Genomic DNA, 9,945 nt, shown 5'->3' with positions numbered 1-9,945 from the left:
GCCATGTTGATCATAGTTGGTCACTAGGACTATTGGGTGGTGCCACAGATGTCACATGATCAACTTCCGATCAAATGTCATCCACTTCCGGTCAGTGGCCAAAACCGTGATTTTCACTAAAAATGCTACTCCTCCCACATATAACATAGCATCGTGACGTCACTTGCACACATACATCACCTATAGCCAGTGTCTAAAAGTCCTTCACAGAATTGGGATCAAAGGTCATTAAGGGGTCACTTCCGGTAAAAGTCTGAAAAATGTGTAAAAAATATTCAAAAAATCACTGTCTTTACATATTACATAGCAGAGAGTCGCCATTAGCACACATGCATCGCTACTAGCTAGGATCTTTAGGATGCCTACAGTTTTGGGGTCAAAGGTCATTAAGGGGTTACTTCCGGTCAAAACTCAAAATTATCAAAAAGTTTAAATTTTTTTATCTCAAAATGTAAACAGACCAGAGTAATATAATCATCATACATGAATTAGTGTTACCTGATGTATGCATGGTATTTTTATTTTGGGGGTCAAAGGTCATTAAGGGGTCACTTCCTGTTTTTAGCTAAATTACTTTAAGAATTTTTATCTCAACAACCAAACAAAGTAGAATTTTTTTATTAAAATTGGAACAATGCATTTTGTCGGTGTACATAAGGTTTTTTTTCCATTGAGGTCAAAGGTCATTAAGGGGGTCAAATGGTCAATCATAAATTTAAAAAAAAATCAAAATCCATGTATAAGTTCCGATTAAGCTGAAATGCACCAGGAATATTCCTTATGACATCCTAAGCACTGTGTAATATTTTTGCGGGGTCAAAGGTAATTAAGGGATCACTTCCGGTTCTCACAGATTCATTTGTCACTGCTGGCTGTGCATGCTCGCGGTCGCAGGCGAACGCAATCAGATCTCGTTCTTTCTGTCAACATCATGTCAACATCATTAAATCAGCCATCGTAGCCACATGCTTTCAGCCATGTTGATCATAGTTGGTCACTAGGACTATTGGGTGGTGCCACAGATGTCACATGATCAACTTCCGATCAAATGTCATCCACTTCCGGTCAGTGGCAAAACCATGATTTTCACTCAAAATGCTTCTTCTTCCACATTTTACATAGCACCATGACGTCACTTGCACACATGCATCGCCTATCACCAGTGTCTAAAAGTCCTTCACAGAATTGGGATCAAAGGTCATTAAGGGGTCACTTCCGGTAAAAGTATGAAAAATTTGTAAAAATATTCAAAAAATCACTGTCTTTACAAATTACATAGCAGAGAGTCGCCAGTAGCACATATGCATCGCTACTAGCCAGGGTCTTTAGGATGCCTACAGTTTTGGGGTCAAAGGTCATTAAGGGGTTACTTCCGGTCAAAAACCAAAATTATCAAAAATTTAAAAAAATTTTATCTCAAAATGTAAACAGACCAGAGCAATATAACCATCATACATGAATTGGTATTACCTGATGTATGCACGGTATTTTTATTTTGGGGGTCAAAGGTCATTAAGGGTTCACTTCCTGTTTTTAGCTAAATAACTTTAAGAATTTTTATCTCGACAACTAAACAAAGTAGAATTTTTTAATTAAAATTTGAACAATGCATTTTGTCGGTGTATATAAGGTTTTTTTTTTCATTGAGGTCAAACGTCATTAAGGGGTTAAAAGGTCAATCATAAATTTAAAAAAAATCAAAATCCATTTATAAATTCCGATTAAGCTGGAATTCACCAGGAATATTCCTTATGACATCCTGAGCAGTATGTAATATTTTGCGGGGTCAAAGGTTATTAAGGGATCACTTCCGGTTATCAACAAAACCGCCTGGTGGCTGTGCTCGCGGTCGCAGGTGACCGCAACCAATCAGATCTCGTTCTTCTTCTTTCTGTCAACATTTAACATAATTTGCTCTAGCTCCTTTATTATTTGACCGATTATGACCAAACTTGGGCACAAGCTCCACTACCCCAGCTGTTAAATTTGACATGACCCATTTGGGGTCAAACGTCATGCATGAGTAATTTTGGCTAAAAATGTGATTTTTACCAAAAATGCTTCTTCTCCTACAGATCACGTGGTACAGTAATGAGATTTATACATTGACCTTGGCTATAGCCGGGGCCTATGGGGTCCTCACAGATTTGGGGTCAAAGGTCATTAAGGGGGTATTTCCGGCACATAACCAAATACCTTCAAAATGCTTCTTTTCCTACAGATTCTATGGTACAGAGATGCGACTGACCCATATGCATGAGCATTAGTTGGGGTCGATGGGTCCCTCACAGATTTTGAGTTCAAGGTCATACAGGGGACAAAAATGGTTGATTACTGATAATCACTTTAAAATTCAATATTTTCTGCATATTACGTGCTGTGATCATCCGAATAATGCCAAAAGGGCTCTAGCATTATGTTCATAATGCTAGATTTGGCTTAAATATGGAGGAGGGTCTGTTTTGGGGTCAAAAGGGTAAAATTCCAAAGTTTGTCCGATTGAAATGAAAATTAGTATATGTGATCTTGATATGAATCAAAATATATTGGAGGTCATTTCAAGGTCACCAGAGGTCAACCAAAGGTCAAAAGGGGTCAAGTTATAAAGTTTGTCCAATTTAAATGAAAATTAGTGTATGTGATCTTGATATGATTCAAAATATAATGGATGTCATTTCAATGTCACCAGAGGTCAACCAAAGGTCAAAAGGGGTCAAATTGCAAAGTTTGTACAATTTGCATGGAAATTAGTATACGTTATGTGGATATGATGCAAAATATGTGGTGAAGGTCATTTCCAGGTCATCAGAGGTCATTTCAAGGTCACGGCTAGACTTCGCAGCCTTACTAAGGATGCAATATATCTAGTTAGTCTAGCCGAGCGGCGGCTAGACTCCTGTTTCCCAGTAGTTTCTTTCTTCTTCTTCTTCTTCTTCTTCTTCTTCTTCTGTCAACATTTAACATAATTTGCTCTAGCTCCTTTATTATTTGACCGATTGTGACCAAACTTGGGCACAAGCTCCACTACCCCAGCCTTTACATTTGACATGACCCATTTGGGGTCAAACGTCATGCATGAGTAATTTTGGCTAAAAATTTGATTTTTACCAAAAATGCTTCTTCTCCTACAGATTACATGGTACAGTAATGAGATTTATACATTGACCTTGGCTATAGCCGGGGCCTATGGGGTCCTCACAGATTTGGGGTCAAAGGTCATTAAGGTGGTATTTCCGGCACATAACCAAATACCTTCAAAATGCTTCTTTTCCTACAGATTCTATGGTACAGAGATGCGACTGACACATATGCATTGACATTAGTTGGTGTCTATGGGGTCCTCACAGATTTTGAGTTCAAGGTCATACAGGGACAAAAATGGTTGATTACTGAAAATCACTTTAAAATTCAATATTTTCTGCATATTACGTGCTGTGATCATCCGAATAATGCCAAAAGGGCTCTAGCATTATGTTCATATACGATTGTAATCAGATTTGGCTTAAACATGGAGGAGGGTCTGTTTTGGGGTCAAAGGGGTAAAATTCTAAAGTTTGTCCGATTAAAATGAAAATTAGTATATGTGATCTTGATATGATTCAAAATATATTGGAGGTCATTTCAAGGTCACCAGAGGTCAACCAAAGGTCAAAAGGGGTCAAGTTCTAAAGTTTGTCCAATTTAAATGAAAATTAGTGTATGTGATCTTGATATGATTCAAAATATATTGGAGGTCATTTCAAGGTCACCAGAGGTCAACTAAAGGTCAAAAGGGGTCAAATTACAAAGTTTATTCAATTTGAATGAAAATTAGTATATGTTATGTGGATATGATGCAAAATGTGGTGAAGGTCATTTCAAGGTCATCAGATGTCATTTCAAGGTCACGGCTAGACTTCGCAGCCTTACTAAGGATGCAATATATCTAGTTCTTACCTAGCCGGGACACCGGCTAGGTCTTGTGATGCTATCGGATCTTTCTTCTTCTTCTTCTTCTTTCTTCTGGCAACAAATTTCAAAATGCTTCTTCTCCTACATGTTACATCCTACAATGACGTCACTTGCACATATGCATCGGCTATATCCAGTGTCTATAGGATATTCACAAATTTGGGGTCAAAGGTCATTAAGGGGTCATTTCCGGTATAAAACCAAATATCTTCAAAATGCTTCTTCTCCTACATGTTACATCCTACAATGACGTCACTTGCACATATGCATCGGCTATATCCAGTGCCTATAAATTATTCACAGAATTTGGGTCAAAGGTCATTAAGGGGTCATTTCCGGTCTGAAAGCTAAAAATATTCAAAAAATCACTGTCTTTACAAATTACATAGCAGAGTGTTGTCATTAGCACACATGCATTGCTACCAACCAGGGTCTTTGGGGTGTCTACAGTTTCGGGGTCAAAGGTCATTAAGGGTCGCTTCCGGTCAAAAACCAAAAATCATCAAATATGTTCATTTTTTATATCTCAAAACGTAACCAGACCAGAGTGACATAAATTTCATATATGCATTAGTGTTACCCGATGTATGCACGGTATTTTTATTTTTTGGTCAAAGGTCATTTAGACGTCATTTCCGGTTTTAAGCTAAGTAACTTCAAGAATTTTTATCTCCATAACTAAGCATAGTAGATTTTTTAAATTTAAACTGTAACAATGCATTTTCTCGGTGTATATGAGGGTTTTTTTATATTGGGGTCAAAGGTCATTAAGGAGGTCAAAACGTCAAATTTGCAAAAAAATGTTTAAAATTACGGAAAAGTAGTTGTATCTCAGCCTATTAAAGACGGATTAAGCCCCTACATGCTACAGCGATGCACCATTAATGGTGTGAGATGTCCATAATAGCCGGTCAAAGGTCAAACTTTAAGTTAAGACTGACATTTCCGGCCCGGCTAGGTCCAGATCTGTAACCAGATCTAGTTCTTCTTCTTTCTGTCAACATTTAACATAATTTGCTCTAGCTCCTTTATTATTTGACCGATTATGACCAAACTTGGGCACAAGCTCCACTACCCCAGCTTTTAAATTTGACATGACCCATTTGGGGTCAAACGTCATGCATGAGTAATTTTGGCTAAAAATGTGATTTTTACCAAAATGCTTCTTCTCCTACAGATTACGTGGTACAGTAATGAGATTTATACATTGACCTTGGCTATAGCCGGTGCCTATGGGGTCCTCACAGATTTGGGGTCAAAGGTCATTAAGGTGGTAATTCCGGCACATAACCAAATACCTTCAAAATGCTTCTTTTCCTACAGATTCTATGGTACAGAGATGCGACTGACACATATGCATTGACATTAGTTGGTGTCTATGGGGTCCTCACAGATTTTGAGTTCAAGGTCATACAGGGGACAAAAATGGTTGATCACTGAAAATCACTTTAAAATTCAATATTGTCTGCATATTACGTGCTGTGATCATCCGAATAATGCCAAAAGGGCTCTAGCATTATGTTCATATACGATTGTAATCAGATTTGGCTTAAACATGGAGGAGGGGTCTGTTTTGGGGTCAAAAGGGGTAAAATTCTAAAGTTTGTCCGATTGAAATGAAAATTAGTATATGTGATCTTGATATGATTCAAAATATATTGGAGGTCATGTCAAGGTCAGCAGAGGTCAACCAAAGGTCAAAAGGGGTCAAGTTCTAAAGTTTGTCCAAGTTAAATGAAAATTAGTGTATGTGATCTTGATATGATTCAAAATATAATGGATGTCATTTCAAGGTCACCAGAGGTCAACCAAAGGTCAAAGGGGTCAAATTGCAAAGTTTGTTCAATTTGCATGGAAATTAGTATACGTTATGTGGATATGATGCAAAATATGTGGTGAAGGTCATTTCCAGGTCATCAGAGGTCATTTCAAGGTCACGGCTAGACTTCGCAGCCTTACTAAGGATGCAATATATCTAGTTACATTTCCCTTTTAGCTTCTTTCTTTCTTTCTTTTTCCTGCATATTTTGTTTCCATTTTTTTATATTTCCTGCTTAAGCTTGTGATTTCCCGTTTGCATGTTATTTATTTATTTATTTTATTTTATTTATTTGTTGTTTCATAATTTTATTTGAGCTTCTGTCCTTCCTTCCGAATCCTTACGATTTTTATCATCTTAGTAGTCGTAACTAACCCCATCCCGTACCCTAAACCACCACCCCGTACCCGTAATCCATCCAAATTAGGCCTACTTTTTTGTCCTCCTTTCTTTTCTTTTTCTTTCCGTATATTTTAGCTATTTATTTATTTATTTAATTGTTTATTTTTCTAAATTTGTGAAATATTTTCTGTTGTTTTATTAGGCCCGCAATGCTATCTTCAGAAGATAGCTGTTTGCGCGTTCAGAGAAAATGATGCAGGCCGTAAATGATGCATGCCGTACGTGGGCTCTCGCGTGTTCACAGATGATGCATGTCGCGACGGGTGATTTGCAAATCGCACCGTAAATGGTATCTTGAGTAGATAAAAAACAACAAACAAACAAACAGACAAACAAACATGAAATATAAAAAAATATAAAAAATATACCAAATGATCTTACTGACTCGTCTCATGCTACGTCTATGATTTCCGTCTTTTTTGGTATTATTTCATTAGGTTTAAAAATGCTATCATCAGTAGATAGGCCTAACAAAATATATTCAACCTTTTTCAATTTATTTGTATTTTAGAAATAAATACTATCTTGAGTAGATAGTGGAAAAACTAACTAGCAAACAAATAAACAAACAAACAAAAACATCAAAACAAACTTTCCTAACAGACGTTTTCTAAATTTGTGAAATATTTTCTGTGTTATTAAGCCCATAAAGCTGTTTGCGCGTTCCGAGAAAATGATGCAGGCCGTAAGTATGCTTTAATGATTTGCAAATCACACCGTAAATTCTACCTGGAGTAGATAACAAACAAACAAGCAAACAAACATGTAGTACAAAAAATATACCAAATTAAATTTCTGACGTGTCTCATGCTAAATCTATGATTTTTTTTTATTATTTCATACGGTTCCAAATGGTATCATCAGTAGATAACAAAATATTGTCAACCTTTCTTACTTACTTTCTTTGTATTTTAGAAATAAATACTATCTTGAGTAGATAGCGGATAAAACAAACAAATAAAATACATCAAAAAACAAACTTTCCTAACAGTGCCATTTTGTGCAACTTTGCATTAACTCGGGTAGCTTTGAGTAATTTTATGCAACTTTATGAAAACTTTGGGCAACTTTGCAAAATGCTTAGGCAACTTTGCAAAATGTTTAGGCAATTTAATGCAATTTTGTGTAAATTTGATCTATTTTGACAATTTTGGGCAATTTCCCCTGTGGCATGGGGCCTATCTGAAAAGGCTGCAATTTTGAAACCGAGATACAGGCAAACTACTTTGGAAGAACAAAAATACATAAATAAAATAGTAAACCACTGAGTTAATTATGTGGTGCCTAAAGTAGGCCTATGTTAACAACAACACATAGGAGCTCGTTACATCCAGCGCAACAACGACCTGGTAGTAACAGCTTGGACGATTCCCTCATTTAGTGGATCCCAGTGTTGGATGTTATCTGAAATTATGCGCCATATTAATAATATTAATTATGAAATAATAATGTTTACATTCAACATTGTGGCCTACATAAATTCTTACGCCGAAAGTAAGACTTACTTTAAGAACTCTGCTAGTATGATCCCAATTTCATGAATGATCCCTTGAAAAGGTCATTCGTTTTATTGTCTAGTCTTCTAAAGTTCCAATACAAACAAACTGAACTAACTTCCCTGATCCAAAGTGATTTGTTTTTATAATTCATTCAGCCGGCTTTTGAATTATTATTTGGAGCTTGAGTCACACCATCAATTAGTAGTATCGATTCCCAGGCGCTTTAGGACTGAATCAGCAGTAGGCATTTACGTAACATTTTTTTACCGTAGTCTCCTCCGCCGTCGGTTTGTCTCTAGTGAGCGGAATCAACTCGGCTGTGGAGGAGACTACTGAAACAACTTTTTAGCGCCCCTTACAAAAATGATTTGGAAGCAAAAACTAAGGACATCACAAATCATTAGTTGAACTTTTATGAGGTTGATTTGATCAACTTATGATTTATGATGTACAGGGGACGTTTTACTTCTGTGAACCCTAAACACAGTTTTCTTTCACTCATGCAATCTGAGGAAAGGCTTAATTAAACTCCACTTATAGGACCACTGTGCATAATAGACCTAAAAATTTAACATTGAAGAGAAAATCACTGTTGGCATCATAATTATTATAGAATTTGTTACGGTACAACAAATTGAACAATTCCATTGACATTTTATTAAAAGTTATGAAGAAAATGCAGGAAAATACCATAATTTTTCACTCTTTTTTTTTTTATTGCTCAAACAAATTGCCACTTTTGCACACATGTCCAAAATTTTTACTCCGCCCTCATAGAATTCTGACCATCTCCGAATTCCCTCACTGATTGCTCTTTCACACTTTTATACTTCCACCACAGTGGCGTGCACAGCACATTGAAAGTGTGTGGGGGGCAGGTTGTTCAGTTCCCCCCAATGGAGTCTGATTAGGAGTGTAAACGACCGGAATGACTGATTTCCCCCGAATGACCAACAAAAGTGCCCCCCCCCCTTTGCGCACACCACTGTTCCATCACATCTTTACTTAAAACCCATAAAGACAAAGAAAAGGACTAATTTGTCTTCATGGGTGAAGTAAAGACATGATGGAAGTATAAGAGTTTGAAAGAGCAATTACCGTAAAAACAAAAGCCGAATAATTTCCGCCTTATATAAGGCACAACATTTTTTTTGGTCCTATAGCGCTATCGGTGCCCGAAGAGGCACTGATGACACTTTTCATATTCAAATGAAAAACAATAACACTATGCAACTCTTAATTATTATGCTTGATACAATTTATTATATCTCCAGGGAGCGATGTTAAGAGTCATCAGTATCAAACCAGGCACCGATAGTTCTATAGGGCCAAATTGAACGTGGTGCCTAAGCCAAACAAACTTTAATGGGGTTCAGACACAAATTTGCAGGTTTACTTGTTCGTACATAACTATGTTTTTTGATGATTTGCTCAAAACCCTTTACAAATTTTTGTGGATGGGGCACTTCATGTTTGCATGTTTTAAAAGCACTTGATAGTAAGCACATATGCTAACTATCAAGTTTTTACGGTAGTGGATTAGTTTACGATTGGAGTGGTGCCTCTCATAATTTAGTACTCTTAGCAGAAATATCGACTGCTCAGTGCCAGAAGTGGGTAAGTGCAATAGTTGCCCTGTGAACATTTGGCAATTTACACACAGTATATTGTACTCATCTACACATGGCAGCTATTGTACTTTCCCACTTCTGGCACTGAGCAGTTGATATGACACTCATTTCAGGCCAATACTCATGATTCTGGTTTTGTCGCCAAAAATCTGAAAGTGACAAAAACTGGCATTCAACATATTGTTTGTCTCATCAAGTCCTTTGTAAAGGTTTTGAATTTGATACGACATATTTCAGTTAAGTGCACTAGTGTGCAATGAAAACCCATGACTTGAACTTATTAATATGTTAACTTGTAATCACAAAATCTGGCTTTCTTACACTGATAAAATTATTATTGTTACTAATAATTTGTTTTGAGGTGAAAAAAGTGAAACATTTATTAGTATTTCAGTTTTTGCCAGCAAAAACTGTTTTTGCCAAGTGGAATCAAAACTGCAGTAAAACCATGTTTTTTTCCACCACCTGCGGCAAAAACCTGCTTCAAAGTTATAACATCGAATGCCCAGTAATTTCACACAGCTGAGTCTATTTGAATTTTGCAGTTTTGTAAATTGCACCATTTTACATTCAATCTACAAACAATATGGAAAATTTTCTACTTTTTTAAATACACAAGTGAGTTACACTGCACCTAACAAAA

The sequence above is a fragment of the Amphiura filiformis genome, chromosome 8 (genome assembly GCF_039555335.1).
Source record: "Amphiura filiformis chromosome 8, Afil_fr2py, whole genome shotgun sequence".
NCBI lineage: Eukaryota > Metazoa > Echinodermata > Ophiuroidea > Amphilepidida > Amphiuridae > Amphiura > Amphiura filiformis.
This window is presented reverse-complemented; position numbering follows the sequence as displayed.